The sequence below is a fragment of the Balaenoptera borealis genome, assembly GCF_965194805.1.
Source record: "Balaenoptera borealis genome assembly, chromosome: 1".
NCBI lineage: Eukaryota > Metazoa > Chordata > Mammalia > Artiodactyla > Balaenopteridae > Balaenoptera > Balaenoptera borealis.
Window position 1 is genome coordinate 18,271,787 of NC_138860.1, and position 23,075 is coordinate 18,294,861.

At 39.3% G+C, this 23,075-nt stretch overlaps 1 long non-coding RNA gene across 1 annotated transcript; it reads left to right on the forward strand.

Moving 5' to 3' along the window:
- The first annotated feature begins 569 nt into the window (after positions 1 to 569).
- LOC309630676 lies at positions 570 to 6,330 on the forward strand. The gene is made up of 2 exons (XR_014245877.1): positions 570 to 5,352; positions 5,672 to 6,330. It is a non-coding gene; the product is annotated as an uncharacterized lncRNA (long non-coding RNA).
- The last annotated feature ends 16,745 nt before the right edge of the window (positions 6,331 to 23,075 follow it).

The window sequence follows — 23,075 nt, forward strand, 5'->3', positions numbered from 1 at the left end:
AAATCTATCTGCTTCAGCCAAGAGTAAGCACTTCTCATTCCAATCTCTCCCATTGAGAAGATGGACCTAGGTTTTTATCCAGAGTTGGGGAACTCCCTCTCTCAAATGTAAGAGAAAGGAGGACATTTCCCCACACCCAAAGCTCCCAGTCTTGACCAAATATCAGTTTGGGCCTCAGGCTCTCTAGGCCCTATGAGAACCCAAACCTCCCCATCCCTCGAAGCACTGGTTCCAGCCCATCCCACTGGCTCTGGCTCAGCCTTTGCTTAAAGACTGAGAATTTTTAAAAAATAAGCTGTAGGGCTTCCCTGGTGGTGCAGTGGTTGAGAATCTGCCTGCCAATGCAGGGGACACGGGTTCGAGCCCTGGTCTGGGAAGATCCCACATGCCGCAGAGCAGCTGGGCCCGTGAGCCACAATTACTGAGCCTGCGCGTCTGGAGCCTGTGCTCCGTGACAAGAGAGGCCGCGATAGTGAGAGGCCCGCGCACCGCGATGAAGAGTGGCCCCCGCTTGCCACAACTGGAGAAAGCCCTCGCACGGAAACGAAGACCCAACACAGCCATAACTAAATTAAAAAAAGCTGTATTTTTAAGAGCAGTTTTAAGTTCACTAAAAAATTGAGCAGGAGGGTACAGAGATATTCCATGTAACCCCTACCCCACATAGGCACTGCCTCCCCACAATCAACATCCCAAATCGGAGTGGTAATTTTGTTATAATCAGTGACCCTATGCTGACACGTGATAATCAATCAAAGTCCGTAATTTACAGTAGGGTTCACTCTTGGTGTTGTGGAGTCTATGGATTTTGGCAAATGTATAATGATGTGTGTCCACCACTATACTATTATACAGAATAGTTCCACTGCCTTAAAAATCTTCTGTGAGCCACCAATTCATGCCTCTCTCCCCACTCTGCTCCACTGATCCTTTTTTAAATTTTTATTTTATATTGGAGTATAGCTGATTAACAATATTGTGTTAGTTTCAGGTGTACAGCAAAGTGATTCAGTTATACGTATACATGTAGCTATTCTTTTCCCTTTTACTGTCTCCATAGTTTTGCCTTTTCCAGAAGGTAGTTGGAATTATACAGTCTGTAGACTTTTCAGATTTTCTTTCACTTAGTCATATACACTTAAGTGTCCTCCATGTCTTTTCATGGCTTGGTAGCTCATTTCTTTTTAGTGCTTAATAATATTCCACTGTCTGGATGCACTATACTTTATCCATTCATCTACCCAAGGGCATCTTGTTTGCTTCCAAGTTTGAGTTATTATGAATAAAGCTTCTATGAATATCCAGGTGCAGGTTTTTGTGTAGACCTAAGTTTTCAACTCATTTGGGTAAACACCAAGGAGTGCAGTTGCTCAATCGTCTGGAGAGAGTATGTTTAGTTTTGTAAGAAACTACCAAACTATTTTCCAATTGTCTGAAGATCTTAAGATTGGCAGAAAATTCATCTACTTCCCAACCAAATCTCCAGCCATGTCTCTTCATCCTTGGAATCCCTGCCCCTTCTTGATTATTGGGAGAAAGGAATACTCATGACTTGGCCTATGCTCTTAGGAGACCAGAGTTGGTCCATGCTCTTATTCCTCTTTGGGTTTCTGAGTCCCCATCCCAAACACACGCGTGCACACCCCCCCCCACACACACACACACACAAAAGCATGCTTTAGTTTTTGCTTCATTATCTTATACATTATTAGCTGAACCAAGAGGGTGTTTATGGATGTTTCCTGTCTGAGGCTGGACAGTGGTCTCTCTGTTTATGCTGTGGCTATGGAATTCCACCTTCTGCATAGGTGCTACCAACTGATGGCAGGTGAAGGGACATATAGGCAAATGACCTTCAGTGTCTTGCCTCAGTTGTACAATTAGGGAGACTCTGGAAATAAATATGTGTACAACTAACTTCCCAAAATCTAAAAAGTGGTAGTTAGGGCTCTTAATTGCTATGCCAAGTCCCCATGAGCCTTACCTGATAGGCTCGAAGCTGGTACCAGAACCATAGGGCCTGTTTCCCTTGCTTAGCAAAGGGACCCACCGTCTTCACTTCCTCATCCTTTATCATCTACAGTAGTTGGACAGAGTTCACAAGGGGTCATTTTCATCAGGGAGAGGATCAGAGATCTGAGCAGGGAGACTTGGGGCAAAGACCTCATGAAAAAAGAAGCTGAGCTGTGAACTTACCCCAAAGGCTTCAGAAATGTCTTTTAAAATTCAGAAAATTCAGAATTACAGTATCCAAGATTTAATTTCACCAGATAAAGGATTTGCCAACTAGTGTGAGCCCAGGTTATCATTTAAACATTTACCCTAATAACTTTACACTCTATTTTGATTGCATCCTTTACCTTTTCATAATTCTGAGCAAAGACAATAGTTGTATTACAAAATCAAGGATAGTCTTGATTTTCATGTGCTCCTAAGCTGGAGTTGGAAGCCATTCTTAGAAAGTAGAAATCACTCACTCACTCCCCTTAAAACTGTAATCTATAGTTTAGTTCAGAGCAGTTCAAAGGTTGATGATTTTGCAAATCCCATGAGTAGCCTACCCATAGCCTAATTTTTCTTCTCCAATGACTTGCTTTATAATTTGGTAATGTTGCCTTTGTATGAGTAGGTTTGCCAATTGTTAATAAAATTGCTGACCACCTGCAAAAGAAATGTTGAAATATCATGGAAAAACACAACTCAGAAAAGAAAAAAAAAAGCACAATAATTAGAACCATGTATTTTTCCTTACTGTGGCATCTTTTTTTTTTTTTTTCTAACTGCAAAAAACCCTTTAGAGTAAATTCTGGGTTTCTAAGCTTCGGGAATTAATTGTAATGTGGGATTTCATCTAAGTAGATGTAGCATGCTTTCTCAAAAACCAGAGTAATCTAAATCTATTCTGAAATTTTGATTCTTGCAGGTTAGTTCTTTTAATTTAGAAATACATCAAGTATTTTTAAATGGAACCCACTTTAAACAAACACTCCTTGGGAAAACTGGACTGGTTGTGAAATTTGGATTTTTAAATAAAATTCAACTGAGAAGTAAACAATTTGCTTAGCCATTTGACATGGCCAATAAACCAGAAATACCTCCTAATACGATCTGAAATATTTCACAATTTTTGGTGATCAGAGTGTAACCTTCTAGTAATAATTTTAAAATAAAGAATTAAGCCCAATTTTTGAACTATTTGGATCATCTAGTCAATCCAGCTACAGAATTGTCAGAGTTAAATGGCATGAATACAAAATGGATTTTCAGCTATTCAATCCAGTGGCCTATAGTGTTTTTCAGGGTGAAAGTCGGTGACATCACTCTAAGAAAATTAGAACATATGTGAATAAATTGAGCACCTTACCTAAGAATCCTGCAGAAAGCATGGTGTCAGCTCCATTCACTGGCAGTTCTACCATTTACAAAGATTTGAGGAAGCCACACAATGTCCTCAAATCTTAGGTAGCTATTTCACAAGGTTGTTGCGTTTAAGATATTTTTGCTATTGAAAGTAAACAATGCTTATGCCAGACTTAGATTGATTACATATTATCCTGTGACTAAAATCAAGTCTTGGGCCCTAACCGCAAAGATTCATCCTCAAGGCCATCAGAAAACATCTAGAGAATGTATTGTACTAGAAGACATATGAGTATTATTTGTCATGAGTGTATGCATGACAAAACAGAAGATGATGTGGAATAAGAAGAGGAGAGGGATGGCAGAAGAAAGGCAGGGGGAATTTCAGGATGGGTTAGATTTAGAGGATGACTCAAGACAAAGTAAATAAAGGAGGAATTTAGAAAGAATGGGAAACCCTTGAAAAATCAAAATGATTGCTGATTTTATCATTTGTATTTGTGTACTGCTCTTTCACCAACAAAGGTTTAATTGTGCCCCCTAAGGATGAAAGACTATGTAAAATAGTCTGTCCTAAAGTGGTCAGTTCACTGAGTTTTTAAGGAATCACTCAGTGAGTTACTACAACCTGTTCTGATTGACCTCTTAGAAATGCCCATATTCCATTTTTCCCCCAAATGAGCTATTGGATTTTAATTCGGGAAATAGTTTTATTACAAAGTCTAGAGTATGGGTCAAAAGATGTTTTCTGTAAAGGGACAAAGAGTAAAATTTTAAGATTTCTGGGACTTTGGTGCAACTACTCAACCCTGCCATTGTAGTGCAAAAACAGCCTTAGATCAAATATAAATGAATGTGCATGACTGTGTACCAATAAAAATCTATTTACAAAAGCATACAGCAGATTGGATTTGACTTATGGGTCATAATTAGCCAGCTCCTGGTCTAGAGAATCAGAAACTTTGTATTTTACCTTCACATCAACTTCCTTCCTGAAAGATAACAAGATTCACCCAAAGGCAGCAGGATAAAGTGATAAAACAATCGCTATACACGGGATGGGAGCAATATATTACATCAAGACAAAGACACATAGCTCCATCTATATCACCTATTCCTTTTGTCCAGAAGAAAAGAAGTTGGTGATTAGACGTAAAGAAAAAACTTGAGTTATCAAAATGGTAAAAGCCCAGCAATTCTATATATGAGTCAAAAAATAAAACGAATAAACCTAAAAAGAATTCATAATAAAGAGCAAATACTGAAAACTATAATCAATTTAAGACAACACCTAAGATGCACAAATAATTATTTTACTTCTGGAGAAACTGGGTGTCTACAAAGACAGTGGAAATGTGTTCCTGGCACTCAGACTTCCTAGTAGGACAGAGCTATAGCCCTAAGGAAATTCTAGTAACTTACAAATTTTGGTGTATATACACCCAATATTAGTCATCTTTAGTCATTCACTTATTCAGTCAGTAATAATTTGCTCTTAGTCATAAAAATGAAAATCTATGAGCTTGCACACCATCCCTCTTTCCCACAAGAACCTATAAAGGAACATGCAAATTGTTCATCAGTTCACAAATCAGGAAACCCCCAGATTGTACTTTGAAGAAGAACAGTGTAAAATGTTCCCACCTTCATGTCTTGGCTCACAGAGTTTATTTCTCCTAGAACACTGTTCTCTACTCATCACATCCTCTTTTCACTCTTCAGCTCCAACACCCACACATCTTACCATGACCATCAGCTTGCAGGCAAACCCTCCTTCTTCACAAAGCATTGCTGGACAATTCTATATTCTGCTCTTACCAATTGGAAGGACTTTGCTGGCCCTCATCCCCTCCTCAAATATCCACACCCTCTCCTCATGGCATTTTTGATGTTCAACTTTTGATGTAACGGTTCCATATGTCCATGTTTTCCTTGTAAACTTGAAGAGGGTGGTGGTATATCATTTTGCTGTGGTAGGTCCTGTGTTTTTTTGTTTTTTTGTTTTAATTATTTATTTATTTTATTTATTTTTGGCTGTGTTGGATCTTCGTTACTGTGCGAGGGCCCTCTCCAGTTGCGGCGAGCGGGGGCCACTCTTCATCGCGGTGCGCGGGCCTCTCACTATTGTGGCCTCTCTTGTTGCGGAGCACAGGCTCCAGACGCGCAGGCTCAGTAGTTGTGGCTCACGGGCCCAGTTGCTCCGCGGCATGTGGGATCTTCCCAGACCAGGGCTCGAACCCGTGTCCCCTGCATTGGCAGGCAGATTCTCAACCACTGCGCCACCAGGGAAGCCCCGGTCCTGTGTTTTGAGCATTGGTTTGAACACAGGCAAATATCAAATACATAAATGAATGTCTTATTGGGATATATAAAGATGTTATAACCTATCACATTAAAGCTTTATGTCATTCTCCAAAGACTAAGATTGAATGTTAATTGTCCAACTAGAGGACTTCATTCCATTGTATGTATATACTCACTTTCTAGGCACATGTTAGTAATTGTAATTCTTTATACAATTATATAGCCTTTATGAAGAAATTTTTTTTTAGATATTATTTAATTGGAGCCTCACAATCACCCTGAAAAGATATCAAAGAAAGTTACAGATGAAAATCCAAACCTCAGAGAGTTTAAAAGGCATCACTGAGACATCATACTCAGTAAATGGAGGAAAATAAAGTTGGGGCAATGGAAAATAGAAATTCTCTCTTTCTCTCTCTCTCTCTCTCCCACCTCTTCCTCCTCCTCCTTCTCCTCCCCTTCCTCCTCCCTCCCTCCCTCAGATAGTTTAAAAACTTTTAAGTGGAAGAAAGTACTATCCTAATAAATCCCATCCTAAAGCTAATATACTCTAAGCTAAAGTACATAAAAGTCTATTATATTTATACTGAAAATAATTAGGATCACTATGTAAAGCACCAGACTCATTGGAAGAAATTACATGAAGGAAAATTTCATTTCTGAAAATTCAGGAGCAAAGACAGACTCATGTAAAAGAATTTCATTTCAGATAATTTTTGCTTAATTACTCATCTCATTTAAGAAACTATAAACTTAGCATTGAGAATTTAGAGTGACTATCACAGTACTCTGAAAGAAAAATTGAATATACTAGGTTCTGACATAAAACTTTCTGAAATAAATTTCCAGTGGTTTAAAGTCATCTAAATTTGGTCAAGAAAGTAGTCAGTCAATATTTGAGACTTTGGTGAACTCTAGTTGGAGGACCGAAGACCATACCACATTAGCCCTCTGCCTGTCAAATCAAGTGCTCACAATCATGGTGAATTGGGTGCATTTTGTGCCCCACTGTTTTATATGGACCCACCAGGAGTGGAACAATGGAGGGGCGGTCAGAGAAGGACATCTTCCCTTCATGTCCAGGAGACATTCATGTACTGACGTCATCAGCCCCTCCATTCATAGCAACAGAAACTACAGCAAGAAGTGTGGAGCACTGCCTGCATTGCTTCTTCATCTTATCCTGGCCCCTACTTCCCGCTTTGTCCAGAAGGACCTTCTCTCCCTTTGGTTAGGGCTGATGTTTAGGGAAGAACATGACTAAGGAGAACAGGTCTTGGAATCTGATGTGGATGGATTCCAGCCTTCATTTCCCCCCATGAATAATGTGACCTTGGCAAAGCTACTTGACCTCTCTGCCTTTGTTTTCTTCTGCATAAGAGTGGAATAAAAGTACAGCTAACATAGATTGAGGGCTTATTATAGGTCAGGCATTCTTCTAAGCGCTTAAAATATTAGCTCATTTGATCCACACAACGGTTACCAGTATTATCCCATTTTATAGATGAGAAAACTGAGGCACAGACTGTTTAAGTGACTTAACCCAAGTTCACAGCTAATAAGTGGCAGAGCTAGGATTCAAAAACAAGCAGGGAAATGCCAGAGTCCTGATTCTTCACCTCTATGCTTTACTGGCTCTAGCTGTTAAGTTAATACAGTTTAAAATCCTATTTTTGTGTGTGATTATTTGAAAATGTCTGTCTCCCTTGTTAGACTTAAGTCACCAAAACTTGTTCATCCTCAATCACCTCACTTGTAAAATGGGGACAATAATCATTGCACCTGCCTCTTCAAGTTGTTTGTAGGATTCAGGGAGGGAGTATACATAAAGTCTTCAGTGTAAGGCCCAGCTACAGGGAGTGCGTGAAGAATCTGTACCTCTGGGGATCAAGATGTACTTATTTTCCTATGGTTGGTTCCTCTACCATTTTGATCCTTCATGCAAAGATGCCATCTCCTGTCTAAGTATGTCATTACGCCTCAGCCATCTTATTTCTTGCCTATATTCAGGCAGCCCACAAAGAAGAAAAGTTTCTGAGACAATTAAAGAAAACTCTTACCATTTCAGGAGAATTCTGTAACTCCTGAGATCCACATTCATTACAAAAGCATTTTTCTTCCCACTGATCGGTCACTTTAAAGAACAGTAACTGAATCACTTTGCTGCACATCTGAAACTAACACAACATTGTTAATCAACTATACTCCAATATAAAATAAAAATTTTAAAGAATTTTTTTAAAAAAGAACAACTAAAAATGGCTTTTCTAGTTCAGTAGAAACTTCACAAGGAGCTTTCAGGGCTCAGTATGGAGAAATGAGCTTAACATAATTGACCACCGTATCTTCTAAGTGAGGGCTTATACTCTTTTGTTTGAGCCCCGGGTAATTTTGGCTTGTCTGTAGAGAAGCTGAGACAAAGGCTGAAACACAATGATGTTCATCCACATTCATCTATGCTTCTGGCCGAACAACCTGGTGGATCTGTCCTAAGAGGGAAATTTTAAAAAGGGTTTTGGCATCTAACAATTTATGTTATTAGTATTTCTTTAAATATCTGAAAAAGAATGGATATATGTATATGTATAACTGAATCATTTTGCTGTATACCTGAAACTAACACAACATGGTAAATCAACCATACTCCAGTATAAAATAGAAATTAAATTAAAAAATAAAATAAAAATACTTTCTTGCTAAAAAAATGTTAACCATAATAAACAGAAATGGTTCCTCTCACTCTGTGCTCCTAGTAAACAATCAGCTTTCAGTTCTGTCCCTTGCAAAGTTACTACTCACATTAGAGAATGTTCATAGTCAGGGAAAAAAAAAAAAAAGCGTGACTTGGTTTTTGCTTTTGTCATAGAGTTTCTTTTCAGTAGTTGTTGCCATTGTTGCAGTAGTAGCAACAGAATTATCTAGATGAAAAGCAGTAAGAGCCAATATCACTGCAACCCTTCATATTTTATCTCAGTTATCACAGCAACTCCACCAAGTAGGTTCTTTCATGTCCTTATTTTACAAAAGAAGAAATAAGTCTTAGAGGGGTTAATTATCTTGCCCAAGGTAATATGTCTAGAAAGGACCAAAAATGTAAATCAGATCACTTCACTCAGCCACCTCCTAATTCCATTCTCATAATATGCATCCTATTTTAAATAATCATTAGCTTTATGCAAATAAGTGTTAAAACATCCTCAAGTTCGTTAAGGTTACCCACTTGGTCCTATAGATTTCTTGATATTCTTTGTCTTGTTAATAAAAATCTTCTTCATTAATGTTGCCAAAGCTGATTCTTATATGTTATTTAATAGCTTTTGTATCTATCACTTATAGTGTCAAAATCCTGAACTCAAATGGAAAAGTTTTTCTTCCTTTACAAATGTCAGGTACACTCAGATCTGAAAGACTGCAAAAAAAAGTAGATCTAGAGATAACATAAAGGAATTCAGTGGTCACCTCTTCTGAAAATGTCAGGTTGTGTGTGAGCTTTTGAATTTTATATGCAGACACTTAATACAATGAATATTGTAGATGCAGGTCTCCTGTGAACTGAATTGCTTTCTGAAATGTGAAATGCACTATTTTCACCCAAGTTGCTCCACAACTTAAGAAGATGAAAGTTGGAAGTTGCCCAACATTTTCTTCATTCCTCCAATCTCCCTGCAGAGGATGTCAGTGAACCTGGTTGTCACTGTTAACCTTGAGACATTAGAGAGTGATGGTTACAGGAGATGTTCGTCAACCACCAAGCTCTGCTTCATTTTTTTCCATGATCATTTCTTTTCTGAGCTGCAAAACAGCATTACAATTGTTACTTGTATTCACAAGCTCAGACATTTTTGAGAGTTTTATTTTCCATTTTAATTGTAGTGTGAATGTGTAGGAAAACCAGAAATGGCCAATATTTCCATTTAAGATATTCCCGCAAAGTTTGTGACCCAGGACTGTCTCTAAACACAAAATCCCAAATTAGTTTCCTTATAACTTTGGCCCTTAGGCAGGTACCAGCTATAAAAGGCTATGACCATGATGAGTCTGCCTGAGAACATGCTTTCAAAAATTTCCAGATCTTCATCTTGCCATGACTGTCAGAAGACTTTTGGCATCACTTTGAAACCCATAAAACCATAAAGCAAATCTGAGCAAAACCCACAGCTGCATACATCTGATGACAGTCTTAAACTGATTTTTCCAAAGATAGGGAGCTCAGCAAAACCCAAACTCCATGATGTCAACAACACTGGACCTTCACTCTTTAAGCCAATGGATACTCTGTGGAAGATTTAATACATGTGTTCCTGATCTACTTACAGTTAACTCATCAAAATGCCATTTGCATAAGTGTTTCCAAAATTTCATGAGCTTTTATTTCTTGGTCTCAAATGGATACTAGTGGGAGTCAAGTTTTGCCAGGGAAACACAGCTCCCAAGGTCTAAGTTGTTTTCAAAACCAAGACTTTGTAAATTTCAAGTAGCCATTTTAACTATCACTTACAACAGTTTTTTTTATTTTCTGCAACAGCATATCTCATCATTAAAAGTGTTGTAGGAAATCAGCCTTTCACCACTCCACCAGAGTGAGAGGACCCACTCTTTGCCAAAAAACTCCTGTGTTTTCCACTGAAACTTCTAAAACACAGTCCCTGACCTTGAGGAGCTTACAATCCAAAAACGATTTTGGGCATGGGCACAAATAACAATACATGTCATAACTTAGTGTTGCTAAAGATCCTATAGTGGTTCCCATCAACTTTTTATTTGGAGCCACCAACTACTTTGGAAAGAAAAAAAGAACAAAATGGGCTTTTTAGAGGTGGAAAAACCTAAAAAGAGATAGGACAGGAACCTTGAGGAAAAACAGAGGCAATGTATGTACACCTGGTTTGTACTTTGGATAGCACCCCTAGAAACAGCCATAAGAGTATATATGTTATCTCTAGCCCTGAACATGAAGGCTGTACCTGTAAATCTTTGGACCATCGCACCCAGTGATGCTTGGAGTAAGAACTCTTACGCTTATCTTGGGATTGCCTCAGGGTGCTTTTGTACCCCAAGCTGAAGCCAAGGTGTGGTAGAGACCCCCTACACATAGTTAACTTGAACTCTTGAGCCATGCAACAGATGTATACTGAGTGACATTACAGATTAACACTGTACAGTTTAATAGAAAATTCCCTTACACATAAAGTATAATCTCTGCCCTCAAGAAGTTTGTACTTAGAACTAGAAACGACCTGAAAAATCCAAATATCTTCTTACTTAGATGAGAAAACTGAGGTTGGGGAGGTTATGTGACTGGCTTCAGTCAACATTCTGTGTAGAAATCAGGGTTTCTGCCTCAATTCTGTGCTTTTCCATTATGTGATGCTTTGAGAACTTACCTTGTTGTGTAGATATTTTTTTCCCTCCCTAGGTGGATTATGTGTTTCTTGAAGGCAGGGAGTAATGTCTCGTAATTCTTCCACACTCAGCCCACCGAAGTATGTTATGCGTAATTGGGCAGATTTAAGCATTCAGTAAATGCTTGTTGGATGAACAAGTTAGTAATTAATGAATGAATAGGTAATATTAGCAAAAGCTGGTAAATGGGTGTGAAAGCCTCGAAAACCCACATTCCTTCCCATTCCATGCCTTTCTAGTGATTGTCCTTTGGTTTGTGGCTTAGTAGCCGTTGGTGTGAAAAAGATTTAGAGGCTTAGTTAACTCAATATGACTCAAAATACTAATGTAAACTTAGGTCTCGTTAAAAGACGTGTAGTATCCAACCAGTGGAAGACATAATTCCACTCTAAAACCTTTTAAGGGGCCATGTCTTGATATTGGTTTTTAAGGGGACTTTGACAATAGTTAATTTTACACAGTTTTCTTTAAGGGAGACTTAAAAGACCCTAAACGTGCCTTATTCAATCTTACCTAATGACATTCCTTCCCCAGAGTGGTACTGGAACTGAAATGTGCATAAAGGAAAGAGACCAGAATGGTGAATGGTTCAATCCATGTCATGTCCTATGAAGGTTGATTGACAGAACTGGGGGAGGGGGGTGCTTTGAATGGCTGAAGCCCTATCTGGTACAAAAGAGGTTGGATTTGTTTTATGTGCTGTCAGAGGATAGAACTAACAATAATGACTGGATGAATGCTACAGGGACGTGGATTTTGGATAAACAGCAATTTTTTTTTCAGTCAGAGAGTTATGTGAAAATGGAGTTGAGCATCTCTGGAAGTAGAATGTACCCCACACTGATGTTGGAGCAGCTTCTGAGTGGCCCCTTGTCTGAGGTCATCTGCTGTAACAGACCCTCTGCATGATTCCTTCAAACCTTGAGATTTAATGATGATGCCGGTTGTGTCTCTACCACTGACATGTTGTCACTCCATACCTTGCCTCTGTCATTTACTCTTATTTCTTCCCTGGCACTCACTTTTTAACAATTCCTAACCAATCCATAGTTGCCCGTGGAAGCTAAACTTTCACAGATTATTAAAGCATTTCCCCTCTCTTGCTTGTCCTGGAAAATTAATGTCACTAAGGAGTCCTATATATCTCTCCCTCCCCAACCAATTTGATCTTTAATTAAAAAGGCAACATACCATAGTGCTCAAAATGATCAGTAGGGTTCAAATCCTTGCTCCAACACTTATAATTGGGGCAATTTTCTTAACCCTCTCTATCGCTTGTTTTCCTGAACTGTAAAGTAAAGCTAATAGTATTATCTGTCTCAGCAACGCTATGAGGATTAAGTGAGATAATACACGTAAAATGCTTAAGTACAGTGCCTGAAATATAGGATGCTCACGCAATGTTAGTGACTGTGTTCCATTGTTCATAAAGGGAGACAAATTTCATTGAGCTGTTTTGATTTAAGAAGACGATACCATTTCCAGACATCTCGTTCCTGGGGCCAGCTATATTAGTATTCTGTCCTGATGGGAAGGAAGAAACATCATTGTCAGTGAATAGCCAGTTTAGAAGCAGGATGGATATGAGGGGTGGATATGAGGTAAGCAGCAATGTTACCCCCTGCCAGGTTTTTGAAATGCAGATTTATCAATCTCTTTGATGTCCTGAGCCACTTGCAATGAACATCTTTCGGCATATTATTTGCTTTCTTAACCACATCTCTTTTCACTGAGTTCAACATTCCTGTAGGATTCAAAGGATCTTGGTACATTCTTCCTAAATGAATTCAGAAGGTAAGTCAAAGAGAAGAGGAAACATCTTTGAACAGGACCCTGGGTTCAGACTGGGGGCGGCAGGAGGTAGGGGGGTGCTTTGTGAGTCAAAAGGCTGACGGTAAATTCAGCCTCAGGCTTTCCGTGTGCCAGTCTGCCCTGCCAGGGGCCTGATGACTAACTGCAGCCAAGTAACTCTTTCTACTCCTTTGAGTAAGTGGAGATGATGTTACTGGGTCCTCCTGAAGGGTAAGCGGGGGACCACACAAGGAATCTGAGAGTCTCCTTGGGAAAACAGGAATTAAAGGAGCCATCACTTTTAGTCTTCCCTTAATCCTCTGGGCTGTTTTAGGAGCCCACGTTCATAATAGAAATTTTTCCCTTTAAAGTTAAGCACTTTACCTTTCATTTTTAAATTTATAATCAAAACCCAAATGCAAAATATGGACCAACAGTGGCCCTGTTAATACCTGCCTCTAATACTGCACTGGCAACACTGAAGTATACTTCTGAGTTCATGGGTCTGTCTGTTTCCTAGACGCTGTGCTCCTCGAAGACAGGAACTAGTGCTTTTTCATTTTGTATCTGTAGCACGGTAGGAAGGTCCATTGGCTACTACACATTTGACTTGCTTAACTGGATTACACTTCTTGCAGAAAATCACACTGTGGTGGAGGCCAGATAGCAAATGTTAGAGTTGTTCTGAAGACTCCCCTAGAGCCCAGGTCTACTCTGGAACCAGCTTCCGCCAAGCCGACTCACCCAAGTGAGATTTGAAAACCACAGGGTCATGGGGTAGAACCATGCTCTTGCCACCAGCACAGTCATAAATGTACCTGGCTTTTCTGTGGCAGCTGGGGTCTCAGTTTCCAGACTTTAGCTGCATGGGGATTGACTTAGATCCCTAGCTTCCAGAGCTTTCTATTGTGTCAGCACCAGATTCCATGTATTAAATAGCTTTCTGATGAAATTAGTTCCATGGTTTCTGTTATCTGCAACTGAACTTTGATTTGGTGCTCATCAAAAGTTTGTGGAACAAATACACTGAGGAAACATTGGCTCCATCCACTGGGTCCCCTTTAAATCAGTTACTCAGGGCTTCCCTGGTGGCACAGTGGTTGAGAATCTGCCTGCCAGTGCAGGGGACACGGGTTCGAGCCCTGGTCTGGGAAGATCCCACATGCCGCGGAGCAACTAGGCCCATGAGCCACAACGACTGAGCCTGCGCATCTGGAGCCTGTGCTCCGCAACAAGAGAGGCCGCGATAGTGAGAGGCCCGCGCACGGCGATGAGGAGTGGCCCCTGCTCACCGCAACTAGAGAAAGCCCTCACACAGAAACGAAGACCCAATACAGCCAAAAATAAAAATAAATAAATAAATAAAATTAAAATAAAAAAATCAGTTACTCACACCTGAGCTCCTGAAATCATCTGTTGATTCTCAAAGTGAATGATTCATTAAAAAGTAAAGAAAAAAAAAATCCCAGAAATGCCTCTATTGGGATTCTAAAATGCAGTAAAAAGAAAAAAATTTACTGCAAAATATCACCCAGACAGAAAAGTGTTTTTTTGTTTTTGTTTTTAATCTTGCTATTATCTAGAAAACCCATAAAATGGCTTATTCTTATCACTTAGTTCCAATTAAAACGGGGTGCTGCTGTATTTTCTAAATGACCACAAAACTGGAGATGATAAAAGATTATTTATTCAAGTTTTATACCCTGAAGTAAATAGTTTGTGCGAAGTCAGGGAACTAGCAGAATGATTATAGTGAAACAATTCTTGCAATTCACAGATTTGGGTCAGAGGCTTGACCTCTGAGAACATACATTTAAGATGCTGTTTATTCTTGTGAATCCCCTAAAAGGCCTTCAGAAGCCTCGAGCTTCACTGGATAAACTTGAGCCTTGGAGCAGTATACACCAGCCTAAGCATTCTAAGGCAGAACTTGACTTCTCCTTGCGTGAATGAGAAAGAAGGCAAAGGAGTTCTTCTTGGAATTCCTTTTGTGCAAGAACAGCAGTTGGACTCCTCAAGCTAATGCTTTTCTGTAAAAGTATTTTCTTCTTGAAACTGAAGCCTCCTAGCTAAGGCTTAGGACTCTCACCCTGTCTGAAAAATGCCCTCCCCTCAGCAATGCTGTGTTATTCAACTATTAACGTCGACTTATCAGCACTATCCCAGTTTAGCTGAGGATTAACGTGGCTCACCCAGATGTTTCTGTGATGGATCAATGTGTTGACTGATGAGAAGAACTGCGGTCTAAACAGAGATTGGAAGAGAGCTGACTTGCCTTTCAAGAGAGGGAAGGATTAGTGAACCCCTTCAACGATCATGAAATAATCAGCAGTGCTCTTAGGACATCCCTCCCTGTTACAATTGGATGTGATACTGTACTGGAAAGAATAATAAAGCAGAGCTCTGGACCTAAAATAATGGTCTAACTTGTCTGGATTTCATAATGCCTTATGTTGGGAGAAAGCATTCGTTCCTTCTTTCTTTCACTCTTTGCTAAGCAGATGTTTAGTGAGGACCTGTTATGTGCCAGGCTCTGTGTTGTAGACACTGGTCATTCCTGGGTGAACAAAAGATGCATCATTGCTGTCATGGTGATTATAGTCAAGTGGGGTGAAACAGACAGTAAAAAAAATAAACAAATAGATATAAAATAACAAATCCTAGGCAGTGCCTAAAGGAAAAGAATAACACCTTTAGGAAGGAGGAATGGAGGAAGGGATACTTTTACCAGTGCTATTCTGGGAGAGAGTGCCTGTGTTATCTGGTTGTTGAGAGATGGTGGAAGGACAGATGAGGGTTCGTTCTGCTGTTGGATGAAGCTAGGAGAGGGGATGCAGAAGGAATCTTGTCCCCTCTCTGTGAATGACATCACATTGCTAAAGGCCTCCCCAGGACTGCCTGTGGATGGTTCGTGGAGCTGTGATGTGATTCTTTTTGATGCAAGTGTAGACCGAAAAAAATGCACAACCTAAAAGTTGAGAATTACGCTTTATTTGGAGGACAAAACTGAAGACGTAAGCCCAGAAGACAGCCTCTCGGATAGCTCTGAGGAACTGGTCCAAGGAGGTAAGGGAGGAGCCAGGATATATAGGAGTTTTGCAAGAAAAACCAGATAGTAGGAACATCAAAAGATTACTGTTAATTAAAGAAAACCAGACATCTCAAGTTAATGAATTTAGCATTTTTCTATGTATGAGAAGATGCAAGAGTCTGGGCTCATTGAAATCATTCCTTTGATATGCACCTTAATTATCCAGTTTTTCTCCATCCTGAATCCCCTCAGAGTGAACTGCTGTGGCTCTTGGCTTTCTGGCTGCAATATCCTTTGTTTACTGATCTGGCAGGTGACATTCTTCATCCACACAAGAAATAAAAAGTCCAACCAAACATATCTTAACAGTAAGAGAATTTAAAAACTGAACTACAAGGTGGTTCCAAGAGTGGTCCAGTGCCTCAGTGTTGTCATAAAGGATCCAGGAGCTTTCAGTCTTGCTTCCTTCCTCAGCACGTTGGTCCTTTCTACTTCAATGGCTTTTCGATATATTTTCCTAAACAGACAATTTCTTCTCTGAGAAAAAATTAATGGCAGCTGTTAGATAAAATTCATCACTAAATTATTTACCGAAAAATTATTAGCCTTTATTTAACCTACATCTCTTCAATGGGTTTAAGTTTACAATGTTATATTCTTAATCTTAATAATAATAAAAGGTCAATGATAATTTCCACATTGTAATGTCTATGACCACCCACCTCCACTCAAGTATTGCTGTCCACGCAGTCTGCACCAGAGAACTAACCCAGCCCTCATCTGCTCCCCTTTTAATACCCAACCCCTTTTATCACGAGCAGCCCCACACACAGATGCGTGGACACGCTAGCTCACACACCCAAACTCCAACCACGGATTCTGTAAAGAGTGGCCCCAAGGTCATGGGTGTGCTTTGGGGCACTCACAACAGTGATGCAGTCTGTTCTTAAAGGAAGAGACAGAGAAGTACGCAGACCTTGCAGGTAAGCTTGGGCCACTTGGGCCTGGAGTTCTGAGGTCCTGAGTAGGGGCAGGGCCAAATGGTCTCTAATGAACCCTAGGCACTCTTGCCTTTATAAACCCCCTTTCTATGTAAAAACTAATTTTAAAAATTGTATCTTTGTATAGAATGGACAAACAACAAGGTCCCCCTGTATAGCACAGGGAGCTATATTCAATATCCTGTGATAAACCATAATAGAAAAGAATATGAAAAAGAATATATATATGTACAACTGAATGACTTTTCTGTACAGCAGAAATTAACACAATATTGTAAGTCAACTATATTTCAATAAAATAAATTTAAAATATTATATCTTACATCTGCATTGGCATAGAGATAAATGCTATATTAAATTATATTTTCAACCTAAAAGTTCATTTTTTTTCCTTCTGATTTTAAAAGAAATTAAAACATTCTTGTGACCCCTAAGAGTATCATGGGCCCTTGGCACTGTGCCTACTGCACCTAATGTATAAATCGGAGTACCTGGAGTATAGTCTATAAGGAGGATGGAGGATGGGCTCCAGGTGGGCACATCTACTCTGCCTAGAGATTCACTGCCCCTTGGGGGGCAGCACAGGTAGAGCAAAGCTGGATTGTGGGACCACATATAGCACAGGGCCCAGATTTGGGTTCCTTGTTCCCAAGTCTAAGGTTGTTACTGTTTTATAGTAGACCATGTGCATTCAGGTGAAGAGTGAATTTCTATTATTATGAAGAGTGTTGAGTCAACACCCGCTTTGCATTTGTCTTACTAAAGCACTCATTCTCATGGCTTTCCATCTGCAAGAGAACAAGTGACCTTGAAACATGAACCAACTTCTAGGAAGTCAGAACAGGAGCTTGCAGCTTTTAAATGATAGTTTTTTTCAGCTCTCATGCACCGATGTTGAAAAAAAAAATTTAAGCCCTCACCCAGGGTTTAGTTTGAGATTGGGAACTTTGAGCCACTCTTTTCTTGACAAATTAGACAACATCACATTAATTAACCAAGGCCGCAAGAAAGCTTGAGCAGATGTGGAGTTCTCTGATCTCTCTTACCTCCAGCGTATACAGTGTGGGCTGGGCACTTAGTGCCATTCTCTGCACTGGCTGTAGTTTGGTTCTCCCCCTACCATTTTTTCGAGATGCTTGGTACTTCTCCCTGGAAAGGGACTGAAAATATCTTCCATTGGTTTCAAGAGTCCAAGTTCCTGGGCCTATCTTTGTATCACACATTTAGACATGGAGATGTGTTCATAAATTAGTAAGAGTCAGAGTGTCTCAGGGCTGGGTGAACTCAGAACAAGAATGTGTGTCCTGCCACCATGAGCTTTTGAGGCTTTCACTTCTTCCCACCATCTTTCCATATGCTACCCATTACCACACGCTTACAGCTCCATCAACATGTGAACCTTCCCTTCCTTCTCTATCCCCACCTCACTCCATCCTTCCTAAATGGCTCTCAAATCTGCCATGTCATCTGAATTTCCAAAGCCAATATCCCATTTAAGGCCCTCACTGTCTCTTACCTGAACTCTTGCAATAGGCCCATGCCTGGTCTCCCTGACTTTGATCCTCCCTCCTTACATTTCTGTACCCAAATGGCTGTGGCAGTAATCTTACATAGAAAATTTGATTTGTGCTGCCAGGTACCCTTCCCAAAATGGAGTTCAAGAAATGTTTCAGTGAATATAGATATATACCTCCCCTTGCCCCCGTTGGTACAGTGTTTTATCCCATTGTTTTTAGGATGTGCAACACTAGAGTAGCTTCTTTCCCTGAGTCAGAAGACACTCTGATTCTTTTCATCTCAATGAGAAAAAAAAGAAAGGAAGGATTTCTTTTAATAGAGACTCATCAAAGAATTTCACTTGCCCTTTATTCCCTATCAAATACAGTGACAAACAATATTTTTATATCATTGGCACTATGTCCAGTCCTCACCTGGAGATGTCAGACTTTGATAGTCACACCTCCATAGCAGACATCCAGGGGCACCCAAACCTAGGGTTATTCTAGAAAAGTTGAAGTATAGCATCTGCCTCTTTTTATTATCTTTTCCAAGGCAGAGTTTTGGGAAAGAGGATGGGATTTATAATCCCTGTCCATCAGAAAAGTCTATAGGATGATCTTTTATTGACTTTAGGACCTCGTATAAAGTACTTGCATATATTCTTTATCCCACTTATTGAACATGCAAATAGCTTATAGGAAAGGCCTAAGACAAACCAATTACTCTCATCTGCTCTCTACGAAGGAGAAGGAAAAGCGATTACATGGCCTGGCCAGGTTATCTTCAGGACCTACTTGGGAATTTTCCTGGGGATTTCTGCATATCAGTTATAAACAGAATTCTGACTTTGCACCTAAATGTCTTTTCCACAGACAGATCAACTAGAAGGTAAAATTAGTAATACCACAAAGGGATCCCTCACAACACCATAAAGATCACAAGGACCCTTTCCATAGCATTTGCTCAAGTGTCATTTCCAGATCATTAACTAATCAACAGAAGAAGAAACTAAAAAAGGAAGTGGTCTAACTTGCTGTCAATTAAATATCCTTCAGAAATAAAATTATAATGATAAAAGGACATTAGTATGTCCGTGGTTGTTGTTTAGATTTTACAGTTTTTTGATATCTTTCTACAGAAGGCTAAGCATCTGATAACTCTATTAATTTTGTCCGTGGTTCTCCCTTGCCTAGCCGGCACGTAAGACTCTTCATCTTGTACTTTCTTCCAACTTTATGTCTCTTAGCTCTCTGACACCCTCAAACTCTATTTTTACCTTCAAACTCATTTCTGAACTATTTTGTTTGCTTGGGTTATTTTTCACCCCATTCCTACTCAACCTCACTCCAACCTATGTGTCTACCTGACAAACTCCTACTCCTGCAAGACTCAGATCATCAGCTGCTCTGTGGGTACTTTTCTGACTTTCCTCAGGCTTACTGGACTCTGCTTCTTTCATACCTCCTTTATACTTTTCACATACCTCCATTAGAACACAAACAACATGGAAAACTTATCTCCCCACTAGATCACAAATTTCTTGAGGACCAGAGTTGCCTTTGTCTTTTTAAAACCAGTGTCTGGGTGCTCAACACCTGCTTGCTGAACTCAGTTTCAAGTTCTACCTCTTCCAAAAGATGGTTTCCAACCTCAAGCAGCCCAAGGAATACTCCGTTATATTCCTACCCTCCTATAACAAATTGACTTCTGTAGCACTTATTTATATTATGCTTTGTAAACAGCACTCTTCATGGAAACATGTGACACTCAGTTCATGTTTTCCAAACATCATATTAGATATACCACAATGCTTAGAACAATATGGGCACTAGTAGGTTTGGATATTACTAAACAGGAGTTATTTAGTAAATTCTTAATGGAACCAATGTGATAGAAAAAAATGCAGGGTCTGGTATTGAGGACATTTATTGTTTGCACTGAATCTTTGCTATTGGGAGAAGCATTCCTATTGTAGCTTATGGTCCTATGGCTCACGTGAGACTTACTCCATTACCTGATTCCATAAATGGGTGTGTGACCCATAGGTACTAGAGTACTCACGTTAAGGATATATTGATTGGATTCGAGGAAGAGCATGGGACTCAACCTGCATCAATCAGAGTCACACCTGAAACTTTCCTACGGTAACTATTCTTGATTATCTTTTTCTCAAGATAAAAACTCTGAGGAAATGTAAAGTGAAGTTGTTATGGCCATATTGCCAATCATGATGGTGAAAGCCATTTGAAATAGGAAAAAAAGAGGCCAACATGTGAAGATAATCAGGAGCCAAGAGAGAAAAATAATGAGCCCTAATATCATCACTTGAACTCCGAGGTCCTGCTTCGAACCAGATCTACCCCTGGATTTTTAGCTGCACGAGCCAAAAATATCTCCCTTTCACTTAAGTTGACTTTCTGTCACATATGGTTTCCTTTATAGATGTCATCAAGGGAAAGGTAATAGGAAGCTTGGGTTAAGGAAAGTAGACTTGTTTTGGAATCTGTTTTTATCACTTTCTAGATTTTTGATCTTTGATTATTATAAAGCATTCTCAGTTGCAAGCAAGGAAATCTGATTCTGTATTGAGTAGGACAGGAGTTTATCAAAAAGATTCTGGAATAGAAGAGAAAGAGGTAAAATTATCTCTATTAGCAGATGACATGATTTGGGGAAAGCCAAAATAATATACGGGAAAGCCACAGCAAACAATAAGAGAAATTAATTTTAAAAAAACAGGCTACAAAATCAACATAAAAATTAATAATCTCCACATGTATTCAAAAAGGCCATTTACACTATACAGTGGAAAAGACAACTCTATTTATAATAATGAGAGAGTGAGAGCAAACTTAGAAAGGAATATCAGCACTTTTATAATGAAAACCATAACACTCATGAAAGACACAAAAGTAGACTTGAGAAAATAGAAAGACATATTATTGGAAGGAAGCCTCACCCTTTCCCCTTTGGTAACCGTAAGTTTGTTTTCTATGTCTGGGAGTCTCTTTCTGCTTTGTAAATAAGTTCATTTGTACTATTTTTTAGATTCCATCTATAAGTGATATCATACGATATTTGCCTTTGTCTGACTTACTTCGCTTAGTATGATAATCTCTAGGTCCATTCATGTTGCTTCAAATGACATTATTTCATTATTTTTTATGGCTGAGCAATATTCCATTGTATATATATATATGTGTGTGTGTGTGTGTGTGTATATATATATATATATATACACACATATATATATGTCATATATATATATGCCATTTATATATGTGTATATATATATATACACACATATATATATATATACATATATATATATATATATATATATATATATATATATATATATATATATATATATATATATATATATGCCATATCTCCTGTATCCATTCCTCTCTTGGTGGACTCTCAGGTTGCTTCCATATCTTGGCTGTTGTGAATAGTGCCTTCAAGAATAAGAGGTTTTACCTGCCTCATCCCCATTACTAAGAATCAGAAAGTGAGCAATTCCCAAAATATAGAAAGAAATTCAGACACTAGACACAAAAATAAATGAACAATGTTCACCTCACTAGGCAAGTAACAACCTCCCTGGGTTTCATTTTCCTCATCTGTAAAATGATTAAACACCACCTACCTCCCAAGATTGCTGTGAGGACCAAAAAGGATGCTGTGTCTGTGAAACAGCACAAAATGTTCCTCAGCTATCTTTTCTCCCTCCCTCCCTCCCTCCCTCCCTCCCTCCCTTCCTTCCTTCCTTCATTTCTTCCTTCCTTCCTTCCTATCTTACTTCAGTTGCTACCTCCTTTATTTCCCCAGGATAATATTCTACTTACTTAAGGCACACAAAGTAAACAAAATGTTTTCAAACTGAATTGAATTGAATTCATATTTTCATTGGTAAAAACAATGTTCCCTTTTCCCTTAGCTCTTCTTGTACACCTGGCTTCACAGGAAAAGAAATTAGCATTTGGAAAGGCACATCTGTCTCAGCCACAGGTGAGATATTAAAGCATTCCCATATGTACCAAGTCCTCAACCTTTGATCAGTGTGATGGGAACTTTCATTGCCCAATAAAGCAATAGACAGACTCTCTTTTATTGAAGTCAGGACTTCTCCTCATGAAATCGCTCCCCAAGAGGAAACAGCCCTGCATTTCCCGCTGGCTCCTCAGAGGCCGGTGGCCCTTCAGTCCTTGAATGCTGTGGGCTGGATTAACTCAGCAATGGTTAGCTGACTTTTAAGTCTTTTCTTCCCGCCTGTCCATTCACAGCATCAATCAGAGGGCAAGAACCATGTGTCATAAAGGTAACCACGGCTGGTTCAGTCTCTCCCACTGCCAGTCAGCGTGGTAATTTTGGAAGACGGCTGGAGTGTCTGTCCGTGTGACTATAGGAAAGTTTGGTGATGAATGATGATTTTTATCTTTGGACTTCAAAGATTGACTCATGCAGAGAATGAGCAATCTATAGGTCAGATTTCCTACATCCTGATCATTTTCTTCCTTAGGTCCGGAATTCAGAGAACTAAACACCAACCAGCTGTAAAGACGTCTATCCTGTCAACAGAAAATCCTGCTTAATGGGTCCCTAAGAGGAATTGTCTAAAATAATGCTATGCCATCTCCCCAAATGTTTGTTGAAAAATGAATAAGTGGAAAATTTAATGC